At 31.1% G+C, this 10216-nt stretch overlaps 1 long non-coding RNA gene across 1 annotated transcript; it reads left to right on the plus strand.

The window, feature by feature from the left end:
- The first annotated feature begins 5920 nt into the window (after nt 1–5920).
- Nucleotides 5921–6624, plus strand: LOC129918075 (uncharacterized). The gene is made up of 3 exons (XR_008772918.1): nt 5921–6115; nt 6181–6232; nt 6314–6624. It is a non-coding gene; the product is annotated as an uncharacterized LOC129918075 (long non-coding RNA).
- Nucleotides 6625–10216: the final 3592 nt, after the last annotated feature.

Raw genomic sequence — 10216 nt, forward strand, 5'->3', positions numbered from 1 at the left:
CGGCGACAGAATAATTTTAATTAATTCATCAAGAAATCGTGTCACGCCGGCGATAAATTTGCCATGCGCTTACATTAAGTCTATCTCTGTTCCTCTTTTTGATATAGCAAGGGTCACCTGTCTGTCATTTAAACAACACATATTATAACATAGTCAATACTATATGCCAATCTCGGCTCGGGTGGTAGCAAGTGGCAGGCAGCAGGTAAATGTTGAAGATTGAAGCTTGAAGCCAGTTCAACTCAAATGCAACTCATGAATGAATTCCGCGCAATAAACTTGCATTCAATTATAATATTGATTCATGAATGGAAACCGCAATGAAATGGATGTTATGGTTTTTTTTTTTTATTATTGTGTGTTTGCTTGTATGTTTGTAGATAGGTTAGCTGCCTGCTGAGACTGCGACTCTATATCGGAACTCTGAGGAGATGAATACGAAAACGAGGAGCTAAAGTTATTCGATTTCAATAGAAATCAGACACTAGACAGGGTGTGCTGATTGGGACGAATATTTTAATTTGATGTTGAAAAGCTACGAAGGTGATTGCAGTTGTAGTTGAAGTGATGTTGAATGTGTGAGTATTTGATATTTTAATATAATTATATATAAACTGGGACTTTGAACTGAGCTTAAAGCTTGTTTTTAGACCACCTGTATGAGCCTTATACCCTGTGATTCAACTTTGTATTTTTATTCTACATGTCATTTACTCAGATTAATCAAATACTCGTCGCTTGTTTCTAGGGGCGAAATGATCCCTTATAGTAATTAGGTGAGTAGAAGAGATGCCTCCCTATTCATATTAAAGAGAAAACTTTCTACCAAACGACGCACATAGGGGTTTTCGACGCAAAAAGGTGATCAAAATTATTTGTTGGTATTTTCAAATGAAAAAGGTTTTTAAAAAGTGTAATTAATAAATACAAAAATTACTTATACTCCAGTCAAAGCGTCATTTGACCTTGCGCAGAGAGGCACTGTCAGTTTTTATTTCATGGATCCATAGGGGTATATTTAAAAGGCTTAAACCCAATTTCTCACCACCTGATCATTCTTTTTATTCACAAAAATGCATTTTTTGGGATATTTTACTTCTAAGCTAATATCGTTGCTCCAGATTGTCGTAGACCAAAAAATAAACATACATTCTCTTCCTTATAATATTTTGTTGTATGTAATTTCATTGTATTTGAGTGAGTAAATACAAAATGGCAAACATTTAAAGTCAAATTCTTGTTGTTAAAAAACACATTTTTGTCATTATTTCGAAAAAAGCTTATATCATGATTGACATTTTTCTAATCTATTTTGCCCTATTCATGTCCTGCATTTTACAGAAAAAATCAGCTCTTTATCACCAAAGATGGCCGAGCAATTGATAAATGAACGGATGCAAAACCGGTGCGAAAACACCCAAAAATTTCAGAGATTACTACCCCGTGACACAATGGTTAGTATGACATGGACTATTACGCTAGAGGTCTGGGTCAGAATCGTAGCCTAAAAACAGGGGTACTGCCTCTTTCTAGAAATTTACAAAGCTCCAAGAGTATCATTGTCATGAAAAAATGCATCTCTTCATCTCGGATGCGGCTGCCGTTAGATGTAAGTGTCATTCCATTCTTGCAAACACAAATATTGTTAGACACTAGAATTTGTGTGCTTAAGACAACCAGGATCAGAAAGAGGATGCTCTGCTCAGCCTTATATTACAACTTTCCTAATAAGCTTTACAAACCGAGAATCATCATAAGAAAAATGAAATACGATGAAAACAAGAAGTTCTACAGAGGCAAAAATCTTACAAATTTAACGATATCTTCTCTAAATCTAGTTCCCCTAATATCAACTATGACCTAATCAAAAGACCTGATAAATTAAAATGACGAAGGGCACATCCGATTTCTCGATAACTCTTACCACTTGGTTATTAAGATGTTTGTTTTAGATATATCCGCAAGAAACATAACTAAAAATATATTTTTTATCTTTAAACCCCCGCATACTATCTTAGATTGGCCGATAAAAGACTAGTATATCGTATAATGTGTCATCTGAAACTTTTTTGAATTTCCGCATTTACACCCATCGACTTTGTTAATGTTTAATAAAGCCATTGGCTCTCTTAATCGGATAATTAAACTTAATGCGATTTCTAATATCAATATTCACTGTCTCAAGGTGTCACTTTGACAACACTTCAACATCTGAAGTAAAAAAGCCTAAATAAATATTTGTTTTGCTGCCATCAAATTACGCCAGCAGCCATCATTTCTTCATGAAATAAGCTGGCTATTCCACACAGGGTCTATATATGCGTACACCAAACACAAATCTACAATTAAAATACTTTAGCTACTTGACTTTTCATTATTCCACCACACTCTGGACCTAAGCTCAAAAAATTTCAATATTGACCATTGTCAAACAAAACAAAAACAAAAAAGTGAAACAAAAATAACTGAAGCCAGAGAGGAGTCTACATTTAAGATGCCCCCTTTGGCTCATTCAAATTAATTGATAATGCGGCCAACCGTACGCACATACACGGCCAGCGCCGGCCGCCACCGTTCGTGCCGTATATAGGGCCCGAAGGAGTCTCCGCGTGTAATAAATCTACTGGACGCAATCAGAGAACGTGTGTGCTTTCAGCACATTTCCTCCGAGTGACAGACGCTCCTAACGATATACCAAAACAACCAACCAAAACCAACCTCTGGTGGTCAGTTACAGCAGCTTATATTTTGCGTTTTATATATGGGTTTTTTGTTATGGAACACAAGAAGACGGAAGAAGGTATCCGCATTGACATCACGAGGCCTACTTTTGATTTATGCGGGTGTTTGAGAGGCAAAGACGGAACGGGTCCAACAACGGTGAAATGACAACAAATTGCCAACCAAGTAGGTAGCTGATACAATACCTTTTGTTATACCTTGCTTCACGAAGAAGAGGCGGATTATCAATTTAAATTTTTTGAACTTTTCTTCAGATTGTGGATCAATATCGTCCGATTGTTCTTCTTCCAGAGTCCACACAGTAGGTAAGGTATAGTTGTTACAACAATCGGTGACGGTAACACAGCAGCACTTCACCTGTCAGTATAATTTTAAATCTCGATTGTTATAAATAATGTGGCAAGCCCATGCCTTTGCTTGGCTCATGTTGGCTGGACATGTCAAAGTTGTTAAATTGGTGCATTGTGCAATGAAAATAAATTTTCGGTACCAAAAAGTTTAAGTTGTAGCAGGTTTGAGGGAGAAATATATTATAAAAAAAACGTATCGCACTTGTCGTTTTGACCAAAATGTTTTGTTTTATATATGATTATTTGTGGTCGTGAAGATGACCTTTTATGGGAAACTTGTTTGATTGGTGCGGTTATGTGCAAGGGAAATTGTTTTATATTCGAGAAAAATTATAAAAGAACAGTTTTGTTGGTCATAAGTTGATACATTATTTTGTATTTTATTGCATTTCACTGACTTTTTGAAAGTTTTGTACGCGTGTTGTTATCAAAAGCACTTTATAGAGGAGGCTAGGGTAGGCATCGAATTTTGTACCAATACCTTCAAAAAAAATATATATTGTTTTTTTGCTGCAAATAAGTTTAAGTATATGTCAAAGTTATAAGCAACGATTGTTGTTATATGTTAATTTAGGAGAAAAAATCTGTTAACCATTTTTCCTCATTATCTCCTACATTTAAATGCGTAATTTTTGAAGTTGAAGATTTTAAGCAGTGAAACTTGCACCATCAAACTTATAAGGTAGCGAGCTTCTGAAAAAAAAAATTGGAGATTCAACTGACCTACATTGAAGACTGGAGGAATTTATGTAGATTTATTTGGATTCATTAATTGTTATGAGTTTTAGTGCACAAAAAGTTTTCAATAATTTTGTAATAACAAACATTTAAAAAACTTGATGTTATTGAAATTGTTTCAAAAAGTTTAAAATTGTGTCTAATGAGAATTACATACCTATCAGAAGTGGGATTCTTCTGTGAAATTCAATAACAGAACTATACCACTTTAATGCCAATTATAATTCTCTTAATTCTAAGAGAAATACAATAAAAAAAATCTCTAAAACTCTGTTAAACCAATTAACCCAATTTTTGATGAGAAGGAAAAGACAAAACAAAAAATACAACGAAAAATTTTTCATTCTGGAAAATTCATTTCATAACTCAAACAATCATCCGTTGTTGTTGTTGTTTTCTTTATTTTTTTAGATCACACAAAGTTAAATCTTAAACACTTTAAACTTGCCATATACCTCTAGATACTCCATATATAATTGCTAAGAATCATTTACAATTGAAAAATAACCATTAATTGATTTAATACACATTCAATCTATTTTCAATTAATTTTGCTGTTGATATTTTGTGATGATGGTTTTGGGCTACAACCAGCCACCAGATCACACAGTCTTATCTTATTATGCCTCCGGATCTGGCTTCGAAATGTAATTATATTTCGTCTGTGGTTGTTGGCATATATAAAATCCATTGGAATTAGTTTAATAGTCTCATCTGTAGAAGAAATCTTAATAATAGTCTAAGAATGAAGGGTTGCAAATGTTGAAAAATTAATAGTGGTTTTCGAAACTGAAAAAATCAAGTTGGGGACATAAAATGTGACGTTTTAATTTTTTAATTAGGTTTTATTTTTTAACTTTAACTTTAAGAATATTTATTAAATTAAGGGAATTAATATAAATAGAAGCCAAAATGAAGCACTACTTTCCAGACTATAAAAGTGTTTGAAAGAATATTTTTGCCAAAATAAAAGTTGATCGAAATCCCGAGAAAATAAATTCAAACACCTGAGTCAATAGACATAAAATGCTATAGAGTGTAGTATCTTTTAACTCTTAAAGGTTCTTAGTAAAAATACTTGAAAATGGTTTCAAAATTTGGAATATCAAGTTTTTATGTATGTACTTCAAAATTGAAGACAGGAAATGATAGGTAGGTATTCAATAAAAAAAAATTAAATTAATTCATCGAAACATTAAAATAAAGTTTAAAAACATTTAATCCATCCGTTTGCAAAAACTTGTTTGAAAAAAAAAATATTTTTCAAAAATCCAAATCTGTTTTTTTTAATTGGAGCGTTTTTTGGTTGGAGCGTTAAAAAAAAATAAAAAATAAAGGTTTTTAACAGAAACCGTTCATAATGTTTCAAAAAACATTCAAAGGTACTACAATACCGAAATCACTAGAGCCGTTTTTGAGAATATAGAATTCCCGTTTAGGTTGGCAAAAAAATCTCTATTTATTCTGAAATCACAAAAACCTAAGGTTTTCGATTTTGATGGAAATCGATCCACTGTTTGTTTGTAGCTCGAGATAGAGAAGGACAGTTAGACCAGACAGGCAAGATAAAAAAAATTGTAAAAAAAAATCCAACTTATCAAAACAATGGTCTATATGCAAAAAGGATGAGCTAAAGCTCTATCTCACTTTTCAGTACATTTTCTAGGATCTATTTCAAGAAAATGAGATGGATCTCAATGACTTTTTTTATTGAACAAACTATTGATATCAAGTTATATAAATTTTTAACTAAATTAAAGTATTAAAAATAAAAACTCTTTTTTCTTTTCTGCCCGTCATTTAGTCAACAGGCATTTAAAAAAAAGTTGTCAGTTGCAAAAAATACAATATATTTTTTCACAAAATCTTCTGTCATTAATTATTTCATATTTGTTTTAAATTTTAAATGCGAATGCAAAACGAACATAATAATGTATAGATTTACGTCATTAGAGAATAAAAAAATCCAACAATAAAACTGTAGTTTTTTCAGGCTTAAACGATTGAATTATTTCTCTGTCAGCTTAAAAACATCACTCAAAACAAAACTTTTAATTATGATTTTGTTTCTACTATTTACTTCCTCCCCTAATATAAAAATAATTAAAAAAAAAACTCATAAATATTCATTAGGAATAGCGTGCCAAAACTTTAAGGAAACAAAATAAAAAAAAAACAGAATTCAAAATCACTCAATGAAATTATTATATTGGAGCAAAGCAAATTTAGCTCAAAGCGCATTAGAACATGTGTATAATTTAATTATTGTCTGCACGGCAGCCACGGTATCTCAAGATTCTTTTTTTTTTAACAAAATAAAATTATTATTCATCATCTTGTTAATTCACAGAAATAAAAACAAAAAAAAAGCGGAGTTGTATGAGTGAATGTATCTAAAGACGGTGAGTTCTTCTTGTTCATTTGTTTTCTTCTTTTTTTTTTTGTTTTTGTTTTTTTTTTTCCTCTCTATTTTATCATTTTAGTCACGGAAATGAATTTACACTATAGCCGGGTGGTGGCAGAAGACGAGGAGTGTGGGTTGAAAACGGAAATTCTCTTAAAAAGATATTGTAGGTGGAGTTTTATAACCCACTAGATACCAGATACTATATCCCACCTACATTTCACCTGGCTGAGTTTATTGAAAAGAAGTTTTCGAGCTACAAGTGGATGGATGGATGCTGTTGCAGATGCGAAAATGATTTTAAGAGGAAAAAAAATGGAATAAAAATCATGTTTTTTTTTTATTTTAACTGTTGTCATTAATGATGTTCGGTGTTAAAGTTTAATGACATTTCCATGACTTTTTTTTGTTATTTTTTTTTTTTTTTTTGATATCTTTTTTTGTTAATTTTAATTTTTAATGCATTAAAAATACAGATTTTTTTGTTACAATTCATCAGAAGTGGGATATAGGAAAATAATAAAAATTGACATAAATTGGTTAAATAAATTGTTATGTTACGATGAAAATATAAATTGAAGATATTTTAATGTATCAGATAGTAAAGATATGTATCAATTAATTTTTTTATATTTTTTTTTTTTTTTGTAAATAAGAGCCCAGTAAAAATCGATTTTTTTAAATAAAAGAAAAATTAATACAAGCTCAATTTCGGAATAAGTATTTGGAAAAAATATTCCACGATTAGTGGAGTCAAATTAGCTTTATACCTCGGAATCCAGGGAAAGTCGATGCATCTGAAAAACGAGTATAGGGCTGCATTATAATAGGGTCAAATAAGAAAGTTAAAAAAAAAAATTTCACCGCTCTCGATTACAACAGTTTTTATAGACCGTTTACTGTCATTCCGTATGCAAGCGTCAATCGGAATTGCTGTCTCATTTTAGATTTTGATCAAACTTTGTAGGGATGTTCTCTAGGACTGTAAGGAAGCAAATCAATGATGATTTAATTTTAAGTTGCGTGGTTTCCCCGCTACCCGCATTCGAACTTTTTCAGAAGGTCATTTTTATGTTATTATAGCTTTGCGTCTACTAAAGATATCTTTTTGTTTGAAACGCCATGTTAAAGCTTAAGAGTAGTAATTTTTGAATATATATTAAAAAATTACGTAATAATTATCCCTGAATTAAAAATAATTTTTGAAAAACTGGTAATTTTGCTGATTTTTCATGGTTTTTGACTGGCTCCAGAACCTTGGCTATTATATGTAGGAAGCTTATACTTACCAAATTTTAAATATAGATATTTTTCAACAAAATAAATCTAAAATGAACTCGATGGCTGTACTCCTTATGCAAAAATTTAAAGTTCAAAGTTTTGAGTTTTTTGAAAAAATATTTTTTTATACTATGATTTTTTACGATTTGACTAAAGATAGAAACATGAAACTAACAGTGTGTTAAGTTGAAACTTTTAACTTTAAGTCCTCTAAATAAAATTGTGTTATTTTCATATCTTCTTAGTGTACCGCTTGTTTGAAAATTCAAAAAAATTCTAAAAAGCCAAAAAAACCCTACTTAAGGCTATGATTGCACTATGTTTGACATAAGATAGAAGCATGAAATGAATAGTATATTTAGTTCGTACTCTTTGCTTAACATACTGTAAGTTTCACATTTCTTCGTTTAGTCAAATCGTAGAAAATGACAGTATAAAAATTAGCTTTTTTAAAATACTCTATACTTTGAACTTAAAATTTTTGCATAAGGAGTACAGCCATCGAGTTCATTTTAGATTTATTTTGTTGAAAAATATCTATATTTAATATTTGGTAAGTATAAGCTTCCTACATATAATAACCAAGGTTCTGTAGCCAGTCAAAAACCATGAAAAATCAGCAAAATTACCAGTTTTTCAAAAATTATTTTTAATTCAGGGATAATTATTACGTAATTTTTTAATATATATTCAAAAATTACTACTCTTAAGCTTTAAAATGGCGTTTCAAACAAAAAGATATCTTTAGTAGACGCAAAGCTATAATAACATAAAAATGACCTTCTGAAAAAGTTCGAATGCGGATAGCGGGGAAACCACGCAACTTAAAATTAAATCATCACGGATTTGCTTCCTTACAGTCCTAGAGAACATCCCTACAAAGTTTGATCAAAATCTAAAATGATACAGCAATTCCGATTGACGCTTGCATACGGAATGACAGTTAACGGTCCATAAAAACTGTTGTAATCGAGAGCGGTGAAATTTTTTTTTTAACTTTCTTATTTGACCCTTTTATAATGCAGCCCTATACTCGTTTTTCAGATGCATCGACTTTCCCTGGATTCCGAGATTTTACAAATTTTATGTCTAATTTGACTCGACTAGATATTATTTTTCAAAATTTTCTCACAGTTTTGAAATTAAAGCTAATTTAAAATAAATTGCATACTTTTGGGTATCTTATGAAAAACAGTTCTGTAATTTGTATGTTCAATTTTATGCTAAATTAGCTCATCTACTTATTTGTAGAACATTGATTTTTGTCTAAAACCTAGCTTTTTAAGATATAAGTTTTTGTGACATATGCTCTTCTTTAGCGGCCCTAGAATAAGACATGTAAACCTCAGGACATTTTATAGATTGTAATCTATCTCAATACCAACCTGTATTTCAAAAATCAGTCAGTTTTTTTTTTCTTTCTGAGTTATTACCTCTCCTAATTAAGACAAAGTCCTGATGGCTACACATAAAATATTCAACAATTAATACCTTACAACCTCGTATGTATTTGCAATTAGGTTACATATCAACTTGTTTTGTACAAAATAAGCTACATATTATATTTATACACGAAGACAAAAAAAAAAAAAAAAACAAAACATTATTGAATCAACAACGTTGACCTGGTGATACATTGCCTTTTACAGCTCAAACATGTTCTTTGAATTTTCCACATTTCTTATTATGTTTTTTTTTTTTTATATATATATAATAGAGCAAAGTTTATATACCTACCTACAAAAAAAAAATGATAAGTTCAATTTTTCTTATAGAGAGCTTCAATGGTCGATTGAATAAATGATTTCGTTATGGCATCTCAAAACGAAAAACGCTTGTCCAATTGTCCATATTAAGCTGTTGCCACGAAGTTGCACCACCGATTCGATTAGAAAATCCTCCACAATTGGAGTGCAGTTTTGACGGTACAAGGACGCAGTGGCGCCGCCGCCATCATCATGCAATAAGCACTACCAATTTTTATTTTTTGTTTGTTTTTGTAAACAACATAGTGTACGCACTCGTGTGGTTTATTTTTTCTTATTTTTTTTTTTTTTTGCAATTTTGTCGTTGGTGCCGTTCAGCGGCGTCCGGCGGCGTGACGATGTAAATCTGACGTAATCCTACATTTGAGCAAAGAAAAAAATAACACACACATTTTCCTAATATTTCCCCCAAAGAAAACTACTTTAAGTCTTAAGTGGTGGCGGCAAGTGAACGCTTATATTGCAAAAACTGCAAACAACAAGTGATCAACATACGTTACTCTTATGGTTCGGTGATGAGGAACATAATGTAATTTGAAGGCTCTTAAAAGAGATGCGTAGGTGATCTGGAATTATTATGGATTGCCTGAGTGCTATAATATTTTTTTTTGTTTTTTTTTTTTGTAATTTGCATGCAAAATGTTGCAACAATCAGTTTAGCTCAGAGCTAGCGGTGGAGATCTATCATCATATAGCTAAAAGTAAAGGCGAAATGACTGTGTCATTCATGTAAAATGGACAAATTGTAACCAGGAACAAAATGAGTCACTAAAAGCAAAAGTTGATTTTTCTTGATAAGGACTGATAAAAGGAGCTGCATCCTAAGCACATTTATTTTTTTTTTTCTCAAAAGTAGTACCTAACGTGAATATTGGTAGTCTAAAAAACATTCTAGAAGTTTTAAGTACCTATAATTAAAAAAAAAAACTTTTATC

The sequence above is a fragment of the Episyrphus balteatus genome, chromosome 4, assembly GCF_945859705.1.
Source record: "Episyrphus balteatus chromosome 4, idEpiBalt1.1, whole genome shotgun sequence".
Classification (NCBI taxonomy): Eukaryota; Metazoa; Arthropoda; class Insecta; order Diptera; family Syrphidae; genus Episyrphus; species Episyrphus balteatus.